At 40.5% G+C, this 6,000-nt stretch overlaps 1 protein-coding gene across 3 annotated transcripts in view; it reads right to left on the reverse strand.

Annotated features, from left to right (window-relative positions):
* The window catches only part of LOC117430511 (neuronal migration protein doublecortin-like), a 65,412-nt gene extending 61,648 nt beyond the window's left edge, over window positions 1-3,764 (reverse strand). For all 3 annotated transcript variants that reach the window (XM_059001105.1, XM_059001106.1, XM_059001104.1), the window contains exon 1: window positions 3,681-3,764. The gene's annotated coding sequence lies outside the window, so the exon portion shown is untranslated. The remainder of the gene's footprint in view (window positions 1-3,680) is intronic.
* Between the last annotated feature and the right edge of the window lie 2,236 nt (window positions 3,765-6,000).

Genomic DNA, 6,000 nt, shown 5'->3' on the forward strand with positions numbered 1-6,000 from the left:
ACCTTGCAATGTATTATACGGTATCTTGGCTGCTATAAAGTTAATATAGAAACCTGAGTGGAGTCCTCATCCGGTGGGGAGGAACACTGGTTCAGACATTCCTCAGCACAAGATACAGGGGCCGGTACATCTGTCTTTACCTGTAGTATGTACGAACATCACCCCTCCTTTTTTAATAAATATATGTAGAGAACAGCTTGTCAGATTTCAATGAAATGATGCTAAGGTATTCTTTAACAGATGATACTGTGAAATATATGGAGGAACCTGTCCTTCAGTCTGTATGTATGTCACACTGCCCCTTTCACACTGGCATGCTCTACCCAGGTCATAACCTACCTGGGTCAGGACCCGGTGTCATGTGGGTCGGGTGCGTGATTTCACATTGCTTTTGATAAAGCAGGGTTGACCTGGGTGACAGAAACAAATGCACAATGTGCGTATTGATGCCCCGGAAGCAGCTTGTTACGGAGCTTCCATCCAAGCTTCTCTGGATTGAATTGTCGACCCAAATGTTTCTACATCCCTGCTGCAATATAGCTCAATCAACAAAAATATGGCTAAACAGAATATACAGAAATGTTCCTTGCGGAAGTGGCTCTTAGTCATGCATTATGTCTCGCTCAACCCGGGTCAAAGCGCGTCAACCCACATCCTGAGGTGGGTCTCTGGGACCCGGGTCTACCCGGGTACAACCCAGGTACATGGTTTCACACTACACGGGGGTAGCCAGAGCCTGGGCCCGGACCCGGGTAGGAGTGCCAGTGTGAAAGGGGCTTTATAGTGCCATCTCTTGTCATCTCAATGCTCAGTTTTCTTCAGGTTAATACTAGTATTATACTGGGATCCCAATGGGAAACTTCTTTGCAATGAGTCACGATCAATGCATTGACAGCACAAGAGCATAGCTACCCAGGGTTCCAGTGACAGACTGCTTCAGAAGCTCTTGCTTATGGGGGCTGGGTGGCGTATACAGACAGCAGGCCAATTCACAAGCATCTCCTACCTTTTACATTTGGGTTGTAATCAACTGAAATTAGTCTGATCTCAAGCTAGCCCCCTTGTGGAGAGGATCATAATCTTCACCACAAAATCAACACTGTGCATTTCAGAACAATTCAACACCACTGGCAGTCAGGATTGCCCTTATAATGGCCCTGTACATTTGTATTGGGATTCATTTAAAGAGGCTTTTTTTCCATGTTAATACAATGCATGTACTAATTTAACCCTGCTTGTCTGGGCTTTACCTTAAACTCTCCCTTGGGTATATCAAGCCGAAGTATACACCCATTCTATATAGTGGTTATGGATTTGGCTCTCTTTTAAACACAATAGCCTGTTGGTTTTGCTTGCATCATTAGCCCAGAGGACAGTAGTAATAAGTACAAGTACAGTATGATGAGTTGCTTACAGTACTTTGTTTCACACCTGCATACAGTATATTGTTTAGTAGCCTAATTACTACAGTACAGGTCACTTGTGATTTACAGTTTGGTAAGTGTATATATATATATATATATATATATATATATATATATATATATATATATATATATATATATATATACATTCTACAGTATCTGTTTGCTGACTTTTGTCTGTGTCTCAATATAGTCCAGCCCTGGGTATATTTTCATTAGCCATGACACCAGCTATATTCATGGGGTTTGGTGTACTTCACTGTGATTATACTTTACTATCCTTTTAACAGGTTTGCTGTATTTAACTTTCAAAAGGGTGGGCTAGCATTCAGGCTGTGACTGACTGTAGTATGTGTCGTTGTCCCCTACCTAAATACACAACAAAAAGACATCCTTTTTAGTTGCATAAAAAAAACCCACTACCAATAAATGATAAACCATTGATCTGATGTTGATGCCGATCCCAGCTGCTTTTCAGTACAGTCTCATGACATCATCCCTGTCCCTCCCAAGGTGGGGGGTGGGGGCTGTCAGAGCTGGAGACGATGACAATGGATTTCCAGCAGGAATCAAATCAGTGCTCAGTTAGGGTGACCTGATTGTGTTCCTTTAACACTGCACTCGCTCACACTCCACAATGACACTGCAAGGAAGCTATGAAATGCTGATAGAAGAAATACTGTTAAATTCTATATTTAGAGTACCGCTGGCTTCCCGGGTGTAAGAAGTTTTTGTCAGCTTAATTCAAACATACACATAAACACACACACACACACACACACACACACACACACACACACAGTCAAATACAAAAGACACATGCATGCACACATGCAGCCCTTCTTTTATATGACTTTTGTAAGCTTGCACAATGAGGTTCGTTCCAGTGCTAATCATTTCTTCTTTTCATGATCAGAAACATTGAGGGACAATAACACAAAGCCCATTTCAGGACCCGAACAACTACCCCTCCCTGCCATTAAGTCCTGGTTCTCCCTTAAACAAAGACTAGCAAATGTAATCAAATTGTGTGGGCGGTGGTTCTGTCCATAGCCCACTGACTTCATTCATTTCATTTAGTATATGAACCCATTGCATGGTTTTGATGTCATCAACTTTTAAACAATGCTGTTATAAGTAATTGCTGAGCACATCTGCCCCCTCACTTTCCACCTCATTCCTATCAGACACTGCAGTGACAGCGCTCTATTAAAGGGAGCATGCTTTGCAACGAGCGCTAGCTTTACACTCTCCAGATTGCTTCAAACACATCCACATGCAGATCACGCTTTAGACCTTTTCTAGTTTCCATTCTGAATACCTACAGTAGCTGCGCCCCAGCCCCACAGTGCTAACGCTGGTATTGATTGTTAACTGCAGCAGCAGGGTTCACAAGGATTGCTGTACACTGCTTTCGAGGCAGCGGAAGGGTTTAGAAGAGAATAGGGTTCTTGCGGGTGTAACGTCCATCTGCTCCAGAGTTAAATCACTTTGCCGTGAGCCCAGGGCTCGTGCGTCCGATTGTTTCCTGCTGCCTCCCGCTGAGGTGCCTCTCGTTATTAGTCTGAATATTCTAACCCGATAGAAAGGATTACAGAATTCTCTATAAATAAACGAAGAAGCTTGGGTGTTGATACAGAACTGCTACTTGGTGTACACCGGCAGCATGTTCTTCTTTGTATCAAACAGACACCCAGGCTATTACAATGTGAGAGACAGTGGCAGGCATTCAAGCACAAAGAAACCACCTTTCCCATGTATCTAGCAGCTATTGAGTAGCTATCAGTTTAAATTCACTACAGTGAATACATGTACAACTTTGCTTTTCAAATATTAATGCTGCAATTTTTTTATTCACATTCAAATTATGGATATTTTAAAATAAAAAAAAACTATTTTTTTTACATTAATGTCTAATGTCTGAGCTAATTATTATTATTATTATTATTATTATTATTATTATTATTATTATTATTATTATTATTATTACTGCTTTATTTTATTTGTGTTTCTTTTTTTAACGTTGGTGCTACCAGCAGATTTTCTTCAACACCTGCTTACATTGTTAATGTGATTGATCCATTCATTCGTGCATAATGTCATTTCTGTGCAGTTTCAAAAAAAGACAGAACATGTAACCTTGCTAAAGCACAAAAAAACATCAAGCCCTTGAAAAGCCATTTCACGCACATAGCTGTTCCTGATTTCTAAGCTATTCCCGTTCATCTTATTCCGTTTGCACAGAGCTGTACTCACCAGAGTGCCTAGTGCTGCCGAGAGGGTGTGGATGTTGTAGGATAGAGAGACAAGCTCGCACTGCCTTTGTCTCGGCTTCAGACTGAAGAGTTCTGCTAGGGCGAGAGCGCTGCCTCCTGGGTCCTAGTGCCGACCCACAGACCATGGGTAATCAATAAAAGTGATTAAGCGTGTTCTCTGCACATTTGACAAGGTGATAAACTCCCTTTAATTGAAATAGTAATGCATAACATCGTGCATGTAGTATACCAGAAATTAAAAAAATGACAATACAGTTTATTCTAGCAGTAAAAAAAGGCATCCCCTTTGTATCTACATACTGTATGAAACAGACCCTATAGCTGTATGAAAAAAGCTACATATATATTTAGGGTATCAATTATGTATTACAATAATATTTTTTCAGGGATAATGGAAGCACCTGCAATATGTATGTCTCACACATGACTTATTCATTTGTTTTGCAAATAGAATCCTGGACATGTGTTCTATAACATATAAAAGCAGTTATGACAGGGTGTGTAGTGGGCTGCAAGTAGGCGCTCGGTTGGCAGATGAATCACTGATGTGTCCCGAGGGACAGTCTTAAGGATGATCACTCTGTACAACAGATTCTGCTGCAGATGTCCACATCACAAAGAAAAAATATGGCAGATGCACATTTATTCAGATTTCTGAAGATGAGCTTCACATCAAATTCTAAACCAGAAACCCAATGGATATCAATCTACACCACTGTCAAGAAACCCAATGGAGATCAATCTACACCACTGTTCAGAAACCCAATGGAGCTCAATCTACATTGCTGTCCAGAAACCCAATGGATATCAATCTACACTGCCTTACATAAACCCAATGGAGATCAATCTACACTACTATCCAGACACCCAATGTTGATCAATCTACACCACCATCTAGAAACCCAATGTTGATCAATCTACACCACCATCCAGAAACCCAATGTTGACCAATCTACACCACCGTCCAGAAACCCCAATGGAGATCAATCTACACTGCCATCCAGAAACCCAATGGAGATCAATCTGCACACTGTCCAGAAACCCCAATGGAGATCAATCTACACTGCCATCCAGAAACTCAATGGAGATCAATCTACATACACACTGTCCAGAAACCCAATGGAGATCAATCTACACACTGTCCAGAAACCCAATTGAGATCAATCTACACCCCCATCCAGAAACCCAATGGAGATCAATCTACACTGCCATCCAGAAACTCAATGGAGATCAATCTACACACTGTCCAGAAACCCAATGGAGATCAATCTACACACTGTCCAGAAACCCAATGGAGATCAATCTACACACTACCCAGAAACCCAATGGAGATCAATCTACACCTCCATCCAGAAACCCAATGGAGATCAATCTACACACTGTCCAGAAAGCCAATGGAGATCAATCTACACACTGTCCAGAAACCCAATGTAGATCAATCTACAGATTCTACACCACAGTCCAGAAACCCAATGGAGATCGATCTGTCTCCAAGGTTTCATAAAACATACATGGACTGGATATTTCTGGTATCATGGAAAACTATTGTCCCCTTGTGCTTATATAGTGTTCTCCACAAATCGGGCGACATAATCCCCTGTAAGACACTATTTCCCCCTTGGAGACAATAGCTTTCCACATTACATCTCTGTATAATAGTTATATATTAGACCATTTTTTATATATTTCATGTTTAAAGAACACCAGAAATAGGGAAATCAATGACCTGACGTCATATCCTGTGTGCCATATGAGAGACCCAATGCATAGAAGCTTAACATTGTTTTAATGCGTTTCTTTCGTGAATTGGCCAAGCAGGTGCTTTAAATTGTGTTAAAAGTTTTCAGCCACATGTTTTCTATTGAAATGATTCTATATTCACTACCACTATAGGTACCCTTTAAATAAGGTTTGAAATTCAACAAAAACTTGTATCAGCTGTTTCTACCATAGTTTAGAGTTCATCCTGCAGTTGCAATAAAAGAAAGCCAGGCCAAAAGTATGGCCGAACTACGAACTGATTAAATGAAATGAAACTGAATAGAATGAAGTTGTACTCCTTTATAGAGTTGTATCGTTACATTGGTAAAAGTTTTCTGATTTTATTGATTTGATACATTGACATATTTTTGCAGTGCAGGATTGAATTTCAAAGGAACATTGATGTGACTAGACTAGATGTGAGACTTTTGTGAACTGATATAGACGTCATCATCTTGTAAGGCACTCTATCTCTATTTGCAATGCTTGCTAAAGTTTAATGTGTGTAACAAAAGGGAATTCAAAAGATACCGAAGATT

The sequence above is a fragment of the Acipenser ruthenus genome, chromosome 26, assembly GCF_902713425.1.
Source record: "Acipenser ruthenus chromosome 26, fAciRut3.2 maternal haplotype, whole genome shotgun sequence".
In the NCBI taxonomy this organism is placed as follows: Eukaryota; Metazoa; Chordata; class Actinopteri; order Acipenseriformes; family Acipenseridae; genus Acipenser; species Acipenser ruthenus.